Source organism: Pezoporus wallicus, unplaced genomic scaffold (assembly GCF_028554395.1).
Source record: "Pezoporus wallicus isolate ANWC-B61680 ecotype Strahan unplaced genomic scaffold, APGP_CSIRO_Pwel_v1 contig_1739, whole genome shotgun sequence".
NCBI lineage: Eukaryota > Metazoa > Chordata > Aves > Psittaciformes > Psittacidae > Pezoporus > Pezoporus wallicus.
Genome location: NW_026637351.1, coordinates 696092 through 712149, shown reverse-complemented (window position 1 = coordinate 712149; position 16058 = coordinate 696092).

Genomic DNA, 16058 nt, shown 5'->3' with positions numbered 1-16058 from the left:
GAACAAGCTAAACAGTTTGGCCATTTCCTCCTTAGTCAAAATGCAACTTCCTATCCACTCTGGATTTCATAAACAAAAGCATGAGCAGTACATAGAGGCTGACACATCAGTGCAAGAGACTTTTAAACCTGGTGAGTTAATGGGAAGATGCTTCCGTTCATTTCAGTGGGAGTTCTTTGCATGCACTGAACAGACCAGAAGCAATGCCCTTTTGTGCTCACATACTTTCACACAGGCCACAGTTGCTGCTCTGTAACAAGCTGGAAAATTCACAAATTCACATATTCACAAAAATAAGAGAATATGGAATTTGATGCCACACTCAGAAGAATCACATCTCTTGTGGCAGGAGAGGGTGAGATGGGAAGTTCGCTGAAACTGCGACAGTGACTTCTTTTATACTAGTAACGTCGCTGTACGGCTGGGAGAGCAAGGCTGAAGTCTGGCTGCAAGTCTTAAGAAGCAGCAGCATCTGTGAACAGTCCAGCAGAAAATGGTTGAGTTTTGGCTGAGCTATGAAGATTTGACAAGAATAATTGCTGTTGTTTACATATCACCCACGCACAAGCCATAAATGTTTGGCTCTTTGACCTTAGCCATGACCACAGAGATCTGCAGTAGATGCTCTTCGCGCCCTCTCTGTTGCACCACTCCCTCCCAGCTGTTTCAGCAAGGCTGGCCTGAGCAAGGAAGAGAAGCATTGCAACTGATACCGATGGCAGGGGTAGATTCAACTCCAGGTGGGGAAGAAAGCTGGCAAGGGGCCAGACTGCAGGAAACACAAGGGAAAACCAAGACCCAAGGAACAGAAGAGGATGAAGAGAAGAATCAAAAGGATAATTGTTGTCAGGGAGACTTAGCTGTTTGCTAGAGCAGAAGTAAGAGCAGCCTTTGCATTGTATGTACAGACTGATATTTGTACATCCTTTCATAGAGCACATAGCACAGTGCATGCAACAACAGTTGTCCTACAGAGCAAGAGGCAGACAATTAGCAAACACTGAAGGGGAATTTCCAACACAAGGTCAAATACCAGGAGGGAAAGAATGGGCAAATAAAGCTAGGAGAAAAAGAGAATAGATACAATTTAAATTTAAATTAAAAAAAAAAAACAAAAAAAAAAAAAGGAAAAGAAGAAAGGTTACATTCTTCATAAGGGTAAGGCTTATTTTTCCCAGTGCTTTCCCTTGTCCCTTTTGCACATCTTCCTTCCCTGCACCAAGCCCTCTCCTCCTGCAGGCCCCAACCCTTGCCTGAAGTCCTCCACCGTGCCCTGCGTATAATTTCCACTCTGTCTCCTCACCCAGTGTCCCCTCCATGCTTGTGCATGCTTCCTTCATGTGCCCCCAGCCCCCTCCACCCACCTAGGAGCTTCCCCTCCCTGCTCTGCCTCCTTTCCCAAGAGCTGGTCCACAATCCTGTGGCTCTGTCCTTTCCTCCTCAGCCCCCCTCCAGCTTCTGCAGACCCTCCAAATAGCTTGTGCCTCCGGGTTTCCAAGCTGATGCTGCTGTGAATAAGGATGAATGTTTTCCCTATTGAACAGAGCTGCCAAAGTCCAGGTCTGCTGGTACAGAGTTCTAGCTGGGAGTTCATCTTAGTCCCTCGGGTCTACCTGTCACTGCAGTGATTTTGACCCCTGCCAGTATGACTGACCTGAAGGAAAACGGCCATCATTCACACTGCCACCTCCAATACCTGCTGTAGCAGCACGTGGCTATTCCTTGGAGGCATCCATACCAAGCCTCAGTAGAGGCTCAGACCCATGCCAAGACTCTTCTGGAAATGTGAATTCATGCTGCCTGTGTGTCTGTCTTCAGCAGCCAGTCTCTTCCCCCTTGGCCTCTTCAGTGAGCCATGGAGCAGGGGAGCAGGGCTCATTCTCATGTGGAGGCAGCTCTGACCGAGTCATCCCTGCAGCCAAAAGCAGAGATAGCCACCTCCCATTTCACAGACCACTTTCCTCATGGAGCCCGGGGATCCTGCAACAGGCAGGGGTCCTGGCAAAGCACTTGTCCCTGTCTTCCTTCTGGGCACTGGCAGAAGCAGTACAATGTCCCCAAGGATCCTCCTTCCTGTGGTGCAGCAGGGCATGCCGGATTGGGCAGGGAGCTCCATGATGCCACGGGGTGAAGTGCCAGCGGCACAGATGACAGCAGGATTATCCCTCTGCCTGCCAGTGAGGGTGAAAGTGGACAGCCTGGAACCAAGTGAACCCTGACCAGTGGCCGCCATTGCAGTGGGCAAGCATGCCTATTTTTAAAACTAAGCAGAAAGAAAAAGTACTGTTCCTGCATCTCTTGCAGATGAGGTGCTTCCCAGGTCTGAGCTGTGTTTTGGGACCCTGGGAATGTGAATTTATCGCTGCACATGTATTATCCATGTGAGACTGAGCAGATCAGGATTCACTCACCTTTTACTCCTCCTCCACTCCCCCTTACAGACCAGTTGCCCTCCACCACTGCCTGTGTCAGAGGGAAGATCAGGCTGGCCGGATGCCACTTCCCTGGAGCCATCACCCATGGCTGCAGCTGCTGGACGGGAACCAGAAGGATTTCAACAAGCAGCCAGGAGTGAAATGGGCCATTCTTTCCATCATCATTACTTGTGAGTGTCGTGGTTTAAACCCAGTCAGGTAACTTGTTCACTCACTCCCAGGACAGTGAGGAAAACCAAGGGCAGGTCCACAGCACAGTGGTGGGACCTGGGCAGCAGGAAGCCCATCAGCAGCCACCACTGGTGAGCTACCTGGCTCACCAGCAGGCTTGGCAATGAGCTCTGCTGAAGCTTGTAGCCACGCTAGCTGGTTTAATGCTAGCCTGGGTATTACGTATTAGTGCTTCAGCTATAGCACAAACAATCAGGCTGATCCAGCTAAGGTAAAGTGACTTTCGTTTGTGGCCCTGGATAAAATACCTGTCTTAGCCAATTTGCAAGAGGGCCTGCATGAGAGCGTATGGCCTTTCTTCACTTCTGCCAGTTGAGTAGAAGCAAAATAGTCTCTTTCGGTGCTGGCGTGAACAGCAGAGATACACAGAGGGGGAAGCCTAAGCCCTCAGCAACCTCTCTTTGTTTACCCTTCAAAAGCAACTCCTGCCCTTCAAGCTATAAGCAGACTCTTACGTTAAAGGGCCAAAACCCACAAGCCCTGCTCAAACAAATCTCAGGTGAGGGCTACAATAACACTTCTGTGCAAGGATGTGCTCCAGCATTTGGCTGATGGTGTTAGATAAATCAGTAATTCTGTTAACAGTGAGAAGTGTAGGTAATTTGTTGTGGGAATTTGGGACTGTAGCCACAGTGGTAGAACAGAGACTCTGAGCCATCCCTGTTTAATTAGAAACACAGCTGGGGTTTGTCGAGGCAGGTACCTTCTCTGATATCTGCTAATGGACTAAACTGCTTTTGTTTACGCTGGATTTTTGGCCTCCCTGACTGCTGGGAACTAGAGCTAAGAACTAGATTTGGCCCTCCTATGAGCAGCTCTCTCTCCTATTCAGAGACTAGAGTTGTTGCAGCCTGCCAGCATGCTCTGGCTGCTGGGCATGTATTTCCCATTACAGTTTCCTTATGGGTCACAGTTAACCAGAACCTGGCCTGATCCTGTATCTTGATCCTACAGCCTGGGGATGACCACAAAACTCTGGGAAAATGCACAGCCTCTTTGAAGGTTTCTGCTTCAGCTGCCCAAGCATAAGAACTGGCACCTTCAAAAGAGCTCCTGTGTCTTAGTAAAGAGCGAAAACCCGGAAGAAAAATGTCAGATGCTGGAGCAGATGCTCTGCACTGCATCCTGCCAAGGTGTGTCCCATGCTGTCACAAGCATTTCTGATGACAAATGGAAGCAGCAACTGAAGCTGAAGTGATGAAGTGGAAGCACCTGCCTGCAGAGAGATGTTAAAGCACCCAGATTTACCTGCAGTGTGCTCAGAGTCAGGGCCATTTGTTTGCCTGGCTGCCCACCAGATTGTCTGTCTTCTGCAAGACTTCTTCCTTTGAGGTGCTGGGTGCCTGCTGGCTCTGCAGATCTCCTGGCTCCAGCTGGCCCAAGGCAAAGAGAAAGAAATGGGGACTTGCCTTCATCCCCTGGTCCGAGAGGAGCTGACAGGAGTCAGCCACAGAGCCAGGAGCTGGACACTTCCCTTCAGCTCTCTTGCTTCCCCCAGCTACTGTGTTGAGTGATGTTACTGCGCTTGCTGCTCCCAAAAGTATCACTTTTAGGATCAGCTCCAGAATGACTATGAAATAAAGACAGCTTATGATCCAGGCATAATTCCTAAGGTTTCTAACCTTAGAAACTGCCTGGAACAAATCCTTCAGCCTCCAGCACACAGTGTTTTGATATTCCTCTGTGACCTGAAAGCCTGTCCAGAGCGACTTCACTTACCCAAAGTCTGGATGTCCTTAAGGGTGGGAAAGCTGTGCCTTCCTAGTGCAGCTGAAGAGCCCTGCTGCATGGGAATACACTTTAGAAGAGGTGCAGACCCAGTTCACCAGCAAAGTTTTCAGTCCTAGGGCTCCATGGGATGTTCTCTTCACCTTCTGCCAGGGATTGGACACAAAAACGCAGAGAAATCTCCTGGTTGCCAGATACTGTCCAGGAAAATTGGAAAGGCTCAGTCTAAACAGTGTCCAGGGGAAAACCATGCTAACAACCACTCAACAAGGCTGAATGTCCTTGGCAGCTATTAATTATTATCAGTCCTTTACTTCAGCAAAGTGTGTGAGAGGCTTTCAGATGTAGCATTCCACAATCCCCGCACAAACTGTTATTGATTTGGCACAAAAAATCAAAGGTGATAAGTTTGTGTTTGGAGTGGGCTGGAAGGACATGAACAAAACCCTACAGTCAGGCAAGTGTGTGCTTGTTTTGAAGGACATGTTACTTTTTGCTTGTTTGGTTTAACCATTCCTTCCTGTCAAGGTCTCTTTCCTACTTTTGGAAGGTGATTGATTGATGGAAAAAAAGCTTACTTTTGACATTTTTCATGGAGAAAACTAAAATCAGTGGTTACTGCATGCTGGCAAAACATTTATGGATTTAGATTCAGTCCTTTTATAACCAGAAATGTGTGAGGCTGTTGGATCTGTAATAGGATAAAGGCAGGGATCTTAATAGCTATTATCCTGAAGATCTGCGGTCTTTGGCACTATCGTATGTGTCTCAGTTTCCTAGCTTGGTGGGAAATTGTGCCACCCCCATTCACACAATAGCCTAAACCAACCTTGTGATTTGCCTTTAATTTGCAGTCTGCCTCCCGCTCTCCCCTTCTTCCCCTCCTCCCTTTGTATTCCTCATTCACATTGTAATCAGAGGTGGGTTAACATAATGTGACTGTGATTCAGGTTTCAATAACTGCCACCATCTGTGATGAATCAGAGAAGATGCAGCAGGGAAGAATGGCTCAAAAGGAGGTGATACTCCCCTTAGAGATTTTAAGCATGAGGGATTCACACAGCCTACTTCAGGCAGTCAGCTGGGGTGCCTGTATATTTAGGGGGGAAAAGCTCCCCACGTAGCTGATTGACAGAAGCAGATACCTCCAGATGTGCTGTGCAAGATGGTTAAGGGCATGAAATCTGCTCATCTTCCTCCTCCCTGGTGCTGGCTTGGTCCATCTCATGCATATTACACGCAGACAGTATCTATGCTAACAAATTGATTAGTAACGGGGGATAACCCTAGGCACTGGCTGCTGCTGGTACATTCCTACCGCCAGTACATCCACATCGTCAGGATGGTTCCTAGCATGCTTTTGGCCTGGATCCACTGGGATTCTCCCCAGAAATTCTCCTGTGTGGTTTGGGAGTTGGTGGGAGCCAGTGGTCATTTCCATCAGGCATTTTGCAGAGGCCATGCAGAGTTGCAGGGTGAACCAGCCTGGCTGTGGGCTGCTCCCTGACAGCAGGCTAGGGAAAGGGTCTCAGGTAAGTTTCATGTCCTACTGCAGCCACAGCCCATTTCTCTGGGGTTTTTCTTCACGTTCTCCCCCTCCGATGCCGGAAGAGCTATGCACACGCCCAGCAGATGGCACTCCACCATGGTTTTACACCGGAAAGCCCCTCATAAATAACCTGCCCCATCTCTAGGGGAGCAGGATGTTGGGCAGGGAGTGTCCTGCTGAGCGGGATCCTGCAGGGAGCCAGCTGCTGCTGTCATGCCCGGGGAAAGCCGTGCACTTTGAGGAGGCTGAATAAAATTACTTCATTCATAGTCACATGCACATCTATGCACATACGCGCGCCTATCATCCTCCCTCTCTACATACGTACGTATGTATACATCTGACAGGTACAAACCTGCCAGCTATTATTAGCAGAGCCTCAGGGCATGAAGAGCCAGAGAGACCGGAGGGTGCTCAAGCATTTCAGGATGTCAGAGGGTAGCTGTGTGCTTGCAATATGGTAATGCTCACAGGACCAAAGCAATATCATGACTTAGTCATACCAGGGCTTGAGGACAACCACCGTAAGGGACAGGCCCAGGTTTTAGTCTGCACTGATGTGAGAGGACAGTACTGCCCTGTGCAACGTGTGGCTGTCACCCAGGGCAGCCTGCTACACCAACTCCATCTCAGCACACATTGCTTTAGCTACAGAGCTGTGCTTTTCTTTTTCTTCTCCCAACTTTATGAATCAGTGCTGCCTCAGCCAGAGAGTATCACTCAGCACATCTCCTTGTCAAATTCTGAGTCAAGAACTTAAGTTCTACATCTGCTGCTCTTCCAGAGATCGCCTTTGAAGAGCATGACAGGATTATTTTTATGATCGCTAGGAAATGTTAAAAACAAAGGTGGGCTTGCCAAATTCTCTCCAGTGAGCAGTAAGCCTTGGCTGCGTGAGTTTAGTCAGCTTTTTCTGAGCTAATTCCCTCTCACAGCTCTCCCTTTTTGTCACTTCCTCTGGCTTTTCACCCACCTCCATGCAGCGACAGGTGCTCGCAAGGATGAAGTTGCTGCCCCCCTTGGTGTTAGGTGAAGCCCAAAGCCCAGCTGTTCTCACCTCCTGTGCATGGTTGGGCTCCTTGGTGAGCTGGGGTATTACTTTCTTGCCACAAGTAAACTGACAGCTTTGGGTTTGGAAAGTTGCTGCTTGGCAGCGAACTGTTGCTCCTGGAGTCAGCATCTGCACGCAGGCTCCTGTGCTAGGCTCCCTGCCTGAAACAGAAGTGGGCGCAGGGAAGATAACGTGGCATTACTGGACCTCTGAGCCAACAACCGCAGCTTCCTACCAAGTGTTTTAACTTTCCCTTAGTGGCTTTGGATTTCGTCTGTCTCCTTTTTCCCTCTGACATTTCAGAAATGTTCAGACTGCTGAAAGTCTGTCCTGCAGTTTTGAAACAGTTGCCTCCATGATCCCCATTTCTTTTTTCAGGTCACAGGATGACCAGAAACAAGTAATATCTTAATTTTGTTGAATTCAAGTGTGTGCTTTTCACTTTTGAATGCAGTTTTGGGTGGTTTCATGCACAAAAAGGCGGTTATTGGGCTACTGGTAGCTTTGCTTAGCACTGGTATGCTACTAGAGCTTGAGCCTTGAGCCTGTGTCAGAGGAGAAATACATCTATTGACACCAGCAGAAGCAGGGCTTCTGTTACTTAATGAGTTTATGAGTTAGGTCTGTGCTTGAAACTCTTGTGGGTGACTACATTTGGAAGCTGGGGAGCAGAGTACCTCCCCAGGAGGATGCACAGCACTACCCCCATCAGCACTGCTGTAGCTGTGAACTTTCCATCTCCCCTGCAAGCAGGGAAGAAGAAAGATAGAGGGAGAGAGACAGCCCCACCACGCAGTCAGAATCTTTCTTCTTTCCTGGAAGAGCTGCCACAAGCACTGGGATCTCTCCTTTGCTTTCTGAAAGTCAATGGCTCATGCCTGTAAATTTGTAAGGACCATTAATAGCTCTGTAAGCATCTCAGAAGGTGAAATCCCTGCCCTCCCCTCTCTCCCACTCTGATGCTTGCTGTCTGTACTCTGGTCTGCTGTGCTGGAGCTGGTGCATGCTGTATGTGGTCTGCACCCATCAGTCGCAGCCAGCAGAGTTCAGCTTCCCCTGTAATGGGCAGTGTTTGGCCTCTGGCTGCTTCCTTGGCTCTTTCCATCATAGATCTCATTTTAGATACATCTCAGAGCTTCACCAGAGGTGAATGGTTTGAACTGAAATTGCCCACACCAGATTTCCTGTCATTATTTCAGTGAAAACATTTCTAATGTTTCCACTGGAAACAATCAACTGTGCTGGGAAGAGAAAGGCTGAGAAACTGAGAGGCTGGAGAAGGGAACTGGGCATGGAGATGAGAGGGTTGCAGGGAAGTGGGTATGGGTGCTACAGTCTTTCATCATATTTCAGTTCCTCCCAGAGTATGGGAAAGTGGGAAGAGGTGGTGCAGAAGGCAGAGAAGCTTCAGCCCCAGCCCACCCTTCCTGAACAGACATTTCCTTGACATAGCCCCGGCGGAAAAGTCATCCATGTTGCACAGAGCTGGGGCAGGAGAGAAGATACTGACCCATCCAACAGCCAGCATTATGGCCTGTTCCTACTTTACAGCTGTGTGTGGTGGGGCCACCCCTAGACACAGTGGGAAGTTAGGATGTGGCTCCTATTATTAACCGTTGGTGGCACATAGCTGTAGCTAATTAGATGGGGCTTACAGGTACAGACCTTGAGGTGTTTTCTCCTCCCTGGGCCTTTTCCAGCCTAGATTCACGTTCACACAGTGCTGACCCCAGGGCTTTGACCAGTGAAGGCACTAGCAAGTATGTAGTTGCCCTTCTGAGGGGTAAAGAATAGGTATGGTTCATGCACTGCCAGAAAAAGCATCTCCTCCAGGCTTCTCCTCCTTCTGCTGGATCTGTATTGCTGGCAAGAATCCCACAGGACATCTGCCTGCAATGAGAGGGAGAAGCTAACTATTATGATGCATGTGGTACCCTTGAAAGTTGTCACAGCAAATAAATGAGCACAGAAAAATGGCCCTCATTGCTGGGGGCAACGCTTGCAATTCAGGTCAGTCCAGAGCAAGAACAAATACTTCTCTGGTGGGTGAGGCTTTCCCCATGACATAACTGTTCTGTGGGTATAAGAAGACCATCATCTGCAGGACTGTAATTTCAGCATCTTTCATTGGAGGCTATGTTTCTGCTTACAGTTAGAAAAAGGGTCACTGTTCTTGCTTCAGATAGTGGCAGAAGCCTGCAGCATGCATCTTTGGGATATTTTTCCCTATAGAGCTTGAAGGAAAAGGGGCTCATTCTGTGTCATCCAACTGACCCACAGTGTCCAAATTCTGAGAGAAAGATGAAAAGGGAAATTGTATCTATACTATATTTTTTATTCTTGCCATTTCCACCAGCTGACTTACAAACCTAATGAAAAAGCTGTACTTTCATCTCAGGCTGTGATGCCAGTATTGGGTATTGCTATGATAAGCAGTTCCCAATTTAACTGAAAGACAGGACACAAAAGCACAGGGACAAAATGACCAAATGTGCCGTTTTTACTTAAGCATTTCATCCCTACAACTCCTCTTGCCTGTTTTTTGGTGTAGGCTATTTTCCCCACCTCTCTCCTTTGAAGTTTTACCTTGGAGCCAGAGAGCTGGCTCAGCCCAGTGTCTGTAAGCTGTTGTATGCACACACGAATAACAGCCAGATGAACCCAGCTTAGCTTTGAAACGCATTTGTGCTACACCTTTGCAATTTCTATGGCTCTGCCTCCCTGCCATGTCCAATATCACCCCTCTCTGTGTGCCCACAGAAACCCTTTGTCTTCCAGACCCTGGAGCTCAACCTGGCAGGGAATGTCCCATGTCCAGGCAGCCAGCCGTTCTTGCCGTGCTGTCAGGGAGCACCCCAGCTGCAGAAAGAGATAAGCTGTTGGCCAGCACGGTGTTTATCTCCCCAGCAGTGGTGGCAGCGGGTGAGAACAGGTTGTCCTTGACCCTGGCACGCAAGGCTGCCTGCAGCCAAGCAGGGGGCTGCTATCTCAAATACAGGTCCCACGGGAGCAGCACGAGGGCTCCCCTTGCACACAGCGGAGGGGTTTCAGCCCCCAGCCAGCAGCCACGCCTCTGGCCAGTGTTGGGGTGATGCCACCTCCTGTCTCTGATGTCTGGATGTCTCACAGGGGCACAAGCTGCTGAATCCAGGAATGATGGGCAGTAAGCAGCAGTGCTGTGTTGCTGGAGGCAGGAGGAAGATGAAGGGAGGCACTACGTGTGTGGCTTTTCTTTATCTTCCCCTGCCTTTTTTCCCTGTTTTCTTGAAAAAAAAAAAAAAAAAAGCATTTTAATTGTGTGAGTTCACATCTGGAGGTCAGGCCTTTGTGAACAATAAGCTTAGGTTGTAATTATACTTATTCTGGGTAGGTTTCTTCATGCAACTCATTTTAATGCCTTGGGCCTCCCTGGTACGTTCAGCTAAAGTTGCAGAGTTAATTGGAGGCCTCTGGCTCAAATACTGACGGTTACTTGAAACCTGCAATTTTGGACAGATTAAAGAAGTCTATGAAAGCACTCAAATGCACCACAGATCCTAAAGCATACCCATAGTACAGCTTCTACTGGTTTACAGTACAACACACGCCTGGAAAAATGTTTTCTATTAATACTGGATGTAGAAAAAGCTAAACGTCTGTGATTTATGAAATATCTGCGGCAAGGAATTGAGTTGTCAGCTATGATGAAGTCTTGCCTTCCTTACTAAAGCAACCGGGCTCTGGTTTACAACGTCTGTGGAAATATTTTGCAGGATAAGGAATTATCTTTAATATCTTTAGGAGAATCTTAGCCAAGAAAGACCCTCTCCTCACGCCAGCCCTCTCACACCTCTTCTGCCCTAAGCCCATCCTCAGGAGATCACACTTTTGTGCACTCTTCTAGGAGCTGTAACGAAGTAAAATGATGGCTGCATTAATTTCCAGGCCTCGCTGAAGGAGCACCAATGTATTTCTTTTGACCGCTTAACCCCCTGTTGCTACCAAACCCTTCTGCATTACGCGGAGGCAGGCATCTCACATTGCTTGTTCCATGAGATGGCCACTAGGTCCCTGTGAGCAGAGGACTGTGAGGCAGCTGAACATGGACCAGGCTTATGACATGGTTTCTGGATTCAGCTTAAAGTTTAGTGTGGGAAGGGCTTTCCCTGAATAGCAGAGACACAGAAAATGTCTCCCTCCATTCTGTCATGAGACTGTGAAGATGATGAGCATCTGTGAGGGACAACTGAGAAGGAGAAGAAAGGAAACTTGCTTAAAACCAGTTGTCACATTGGAGGGAACAGCAAAGACAGAAGCTGGCAAGTTGGTGTGTGATTAAGCTTGACCCAACAGTTGCTCCTGACCCTATGTGGGAATGATACCCTTTCAGGGAGGAGATGCATGCCCAGGCTTTGTGGGTAACAGGCCACAGGCTCAGAAGAGACCATTTTCCTTTTGTCTCACATCTCTCTGAGTTCTGTATATGCTGGTTTTTGTGGTTGGGAGTTAAAGAACAAAAGAGACCTTTTTAAACACAGGGTTTGTTCAACTTGTTCATCTCATGTTCTTGGGATGCTGAGTTGGCCAGGCAATGCCGAGGTCAAGAAGCTAAGTTAATTTTGGTTGAGTTTCAGAACTGATCAGTAAAATAAAGATGATTATCCCATGTAAAATGATGGCACCCTCAAATGCGTTGTGCCTCAAAGTTTCCTCCGCATATTTTACCCATCTCAGCTTCACCGCTTTTCCTGGGGTTGATTCTGCGTCTGCAGCCCAAATGGAAAGAATCAGCTCAAAAGAGGAGAGCAACCAGGCTGGAAGACCAGTGGTTCCTTTTAGTCTCTTGTCAGCAAATACTGTGTGCTTAGAGAAATGATATGAGACAGAAAAAATTCTTGGTGTCACCCATGAATCTGCAATTTCTGGTACTGGTACCACCATGGTCACTGGGAAGGAAATTTTACCTTTGGGATGAACTCCTGCTGTGTTTCAGGGTCTGCAGGAGCAGAGGAAGGGGGCACAAAGGGAGCAGATGGCTGGATGCAATGTTTGTGAAATGAAAAATGATTACCAAAGATACCTGAGGGGAAAAGAAGGCAGGAAGGCAGGAAGGCAGGAAGGCAGGAAGGCAGGAAGGCAGGAAGGAAAGGAGGGAGGGAAGGAGGGAGGGAAGGAGGGAGGGAGGGAGGGAGGGAGGGAGGGAGGGAGGTAAAAATAAACTTTTGTGCCACTGTAAGAGCCTTTAATCTGCGATAGAGTTTCTCTGAAATAGGGAAGAAAGTCTCCTTGCATTCTGATACTTTTTGTCTATTGCCCTTTAGGAAATTTCAGACAACTGTGCCATTTTGCCTTTAATGCAGTAACTCTGTTGCTTTGACATTCAGGTTATGGACCAGGAACACACACTGGCACCAATGACAGCCATTGTTTTCATTACAATGCTTGGGTCGCAAACCAGTAGGAGAAAATTGGCATTCAATTCAGCAGAACTATTGCAAAATCCCAAATGTTACAAAGCAAATGCCCCATCTTTCTTCTTGTTTCTGGTCTCCCAGAGACTGTCTGGTACCATAAGCATTTTGCTGAGATCCAACAAACTACCCCAGATTTATTTTATTTTGTTTAGATGATTGCTGGGTTAGTTTGGGTATTCAGTGACAACAGTGTCAATATTAAGGTAAAAAGTACTGGAGGGGAAGGAGGTATGGGGAGGCAATAAAAGAGAAAAGAAAATGGAGGGAAGTTGGAAGCAGAGGAAAAGGCAGTAGGATACTAAAAAGATATGTTAAATACTGCAGCAGAAATGTGGCAAAGGGAAGTGCAACTCAACAACCCCAGTCCACAGTAAGAAGTGAAGTAACTTTTCCTCTACCTCAGCACTGGGGTGAAGAGGGTGTGCAGCCATTTATACCATAGATGCCTGAATAATAAATAAGTCTGCTATTATGTACTGTCGTTATTGCTAACACAGGCTTGAAATCCTCTGCTCTGAGACCATCCAGCCCTTCGAGACCATCCAGACAAAAACCTATTTATTTTTCTCTCAAGCACAGTTGTATTAATAGAAGTAGCTCAGGAAGCCCTCATCCCAGCATAGTTTCAACACTTTATACAGCAGGGGGTCTTAATGGGATCTCTTCCATCCAGGGTGCCATTAGCCTCCCTCACTGTCTCTCCATTTCCCCCTTTCTAACAAAGTACTAGTCTAAGCACACACTGGCGTGTTAAGAGGAGTGATTTCTGCGCTGGATGTATGTCTGTGTGTGTGCGTGCGCATGTGTGTGTGAAGTAGCTCTTACTTGTTCAAGACTTTTGCTTTGAATGTTTGCACCATGCAGAAAAAAAGGGAAAAAATTAACCCCAAACCCTGCTAAGTAAGTCTGAGTGACCTAGGTGCTGGTTTTCTTACCTCTGCATCCCCACTTCTGTTTTTCTGTGCCCTTTGTGTCTTCCTTTCAGCCTGCTGTCTTTTGTCAGGGACACTCGGTACCTGTTGACAATTTCCATCACACCCTCTTGCTCGGTCTGAGCTGCCTGTTGCTGCTGTGCAGCTGGGCATGCAAGAAGCATTTCAGATGGCCTCAGCTGAGAGACCTTGTTCCTTATGCCTTAGTTGGCAGATGGGAAACATCTGTGTCCATTATACATTATAAAATTGTTCCTCTACAGCCCTGCACAGGATGCCTGGGGATTTGAGCCGGAGTGTAGACACCAGCATCTTTTGGGGCTTGAAAAGCCTTAGCAAAGAAATAGTTACTGAAAGCAGCACCAGTTTGATTTGGTATCACTTTTTGCCCAGTTGGCACAGATGGCCAGAACTATGGACACAACAGGTCCACAGTGACTGCTTGCTGTGCTGCAAAGGTCCCTAAGCTGATGGCACCTTGCTCTGCAATAGAAATTGCAAATTCGAAGAACAGCAAAATCACTCTCCTTTCATCACTGCCCCTGTTTTCCTTCCATGTCTCTCAAACCATTTGGAGACAGAGTTTAGGGATAAACTGAAGACAGTTTCCAAACTGGAGTTCTTGGAAACAGCTTGTTTCCACATATGTCTCAGTCTGTAGGAACAGCGAACTCTGCCGTGTCCTCCTTCATCTGCCGTGTTTCATTACAGTTCTGGACTGATCAGTATCTCTCTCCCTCTCCTGCAGCGGGGAGGGAGTAGATGATAAATTAGATACATTAAAGCAAATACTTCACATCCCCTCAGGTCTTTGTAATTCCAGCTGTCTGAAATCACACTTTCTTGCCCAGCCAGAGCATTGCGACAAATGGGGAGAGTCCCATAGTAATTGCAGTTGGTGTCGGCAGGGACTTTGAAAGGAAAGTCTGCTTCTGGGAAGTGAAGGCTGCTTCAGGCAGAACAAATAGTAATGCTGCCATCTTACCAACCTCCTTCCTTTGTCTCTCTTTTATTCCTCCTAGTTTGTACTTTTGTAGTCAAACCAAGCAATGCATAGCTCACTTGTTACTGTCACACACTTGGGTCACCCGGGGAGTCACGATGCAGATTTTCCATTAGCGTCAAATGTACATGTATTTATGAACTCCCATAACCTGGAGCTGATAAGAGCAGATTAGGGAGCAACTGTTTTTAGATAACTTGCATACCTAAGAAATCAGCTAATATAAAGCTCCCTGCTGAAAGGTCACTTATTTCCCAAACAGCGTGAGAGAAAATTATGGTGATCTCTTCTTGTTATATTGTCACGTTATTATACACATGCACATACACATATACATTGAGAGTTTGGTACTAATTTCTCTCTCTTTCACACTGGGCTAATTCCCCATGCTTTATGCGGTGTATCCTGTATGAGTACTTCTCACTTTGTATGGGATCTTTGGGTTGTGTCTGTGCTAATCTGAAACACGAAGCTAAAGACAAACCTGCCTAGTTTTAACGTAGATAGCTGTGTCTGGGGTCACAAGCCTCAGCACATGCCATGTAAGCTTAGCCATGTCCTTCAGGTGGATTCAAGCTGCAGGTTCCCTCTGTGAATCTCCACTGCTGTAGGTCACCAAGATAAAGAATCTGTACCTTGCAGTTGCAGCATGGCCCTTTTGCAAAGATCTGACCACACAAACCAAGAGCCATGAGTGAGAAACTTTGCACATCCCCGGCAGCCTTCAGCAGTAGAGCTCTGGTCTTATTCAAGGTATTGCTGCTGTGTTCTGCACTACAACACCCCTTCTAGACACAAATATCCCCTGTTTATATGTCCCATGGTAAGCTGTGTCCTGTGTCACAAGGTATGAGGCTTCAAGGTGTCTTGTGCCTGGTCACGCAAGAACTCCCCTGACAAATTGGAAAACTCCTTAATCCTGTGTCTTTAATTAAAGACCATGACTCTGTCCACACCAGTGAAGTTCTGCGTTTGGGTTTTGGTTTTGTTGCAAAGAAAAATTTCATTTAAAACTGTGTTCCTTCCAGGATTGTGTTTGTGATTAAGTTCAGGTTGCAAGCATAATGAGACAATCTGACATTGGAGTTCAGCCTTTATATGGATGCATGATGGGGAACATACCACAGTGAAATGAGATAGAGATTTTCAAGTTTGGAAATATCCAAACTACCATAATTCTCAGCTTGTAGTTATTGAAGGCTTCTGTATCACTCCTTCCTCTCCTTTTAGGCCTTCTTTGTAAGACTTTATTTTTGAATTAAGGTCAAGTGCTGCATTCATTCCTGAAGGAGGGGAGGATTGAAAGCATCATTTCTCTAGTGAATGTGAGGAAACTGCATCTGGTAGCTTGGCTTTTTCATAGCCTGGAGTGCTGGGACAAGGTGGAGAGACCAGAAATATTCATCACTGTGTACTGGGCCTCCCTCATCCTGCAAGTGCCTTGGCAGCCTTGCTCAGTGCAGGAAGAGCCATGCTGGGGATGCAGAGCACTGCCTCTGAGCTCCCCAACACTGACTACGTTAAGCTGATGGAAGTGAAAAGAAATTTCCTTGGACCAGGTGCTTTACCTAACGGAGATTTTGTAAGTAGTGATGCTTTTCTCCCACATGGTGGAGGGGTGATATGGGCCAGAGTGGGAGAGGAAGAAGAAGAAAGGTTGACTTCCCTGGTAGGAA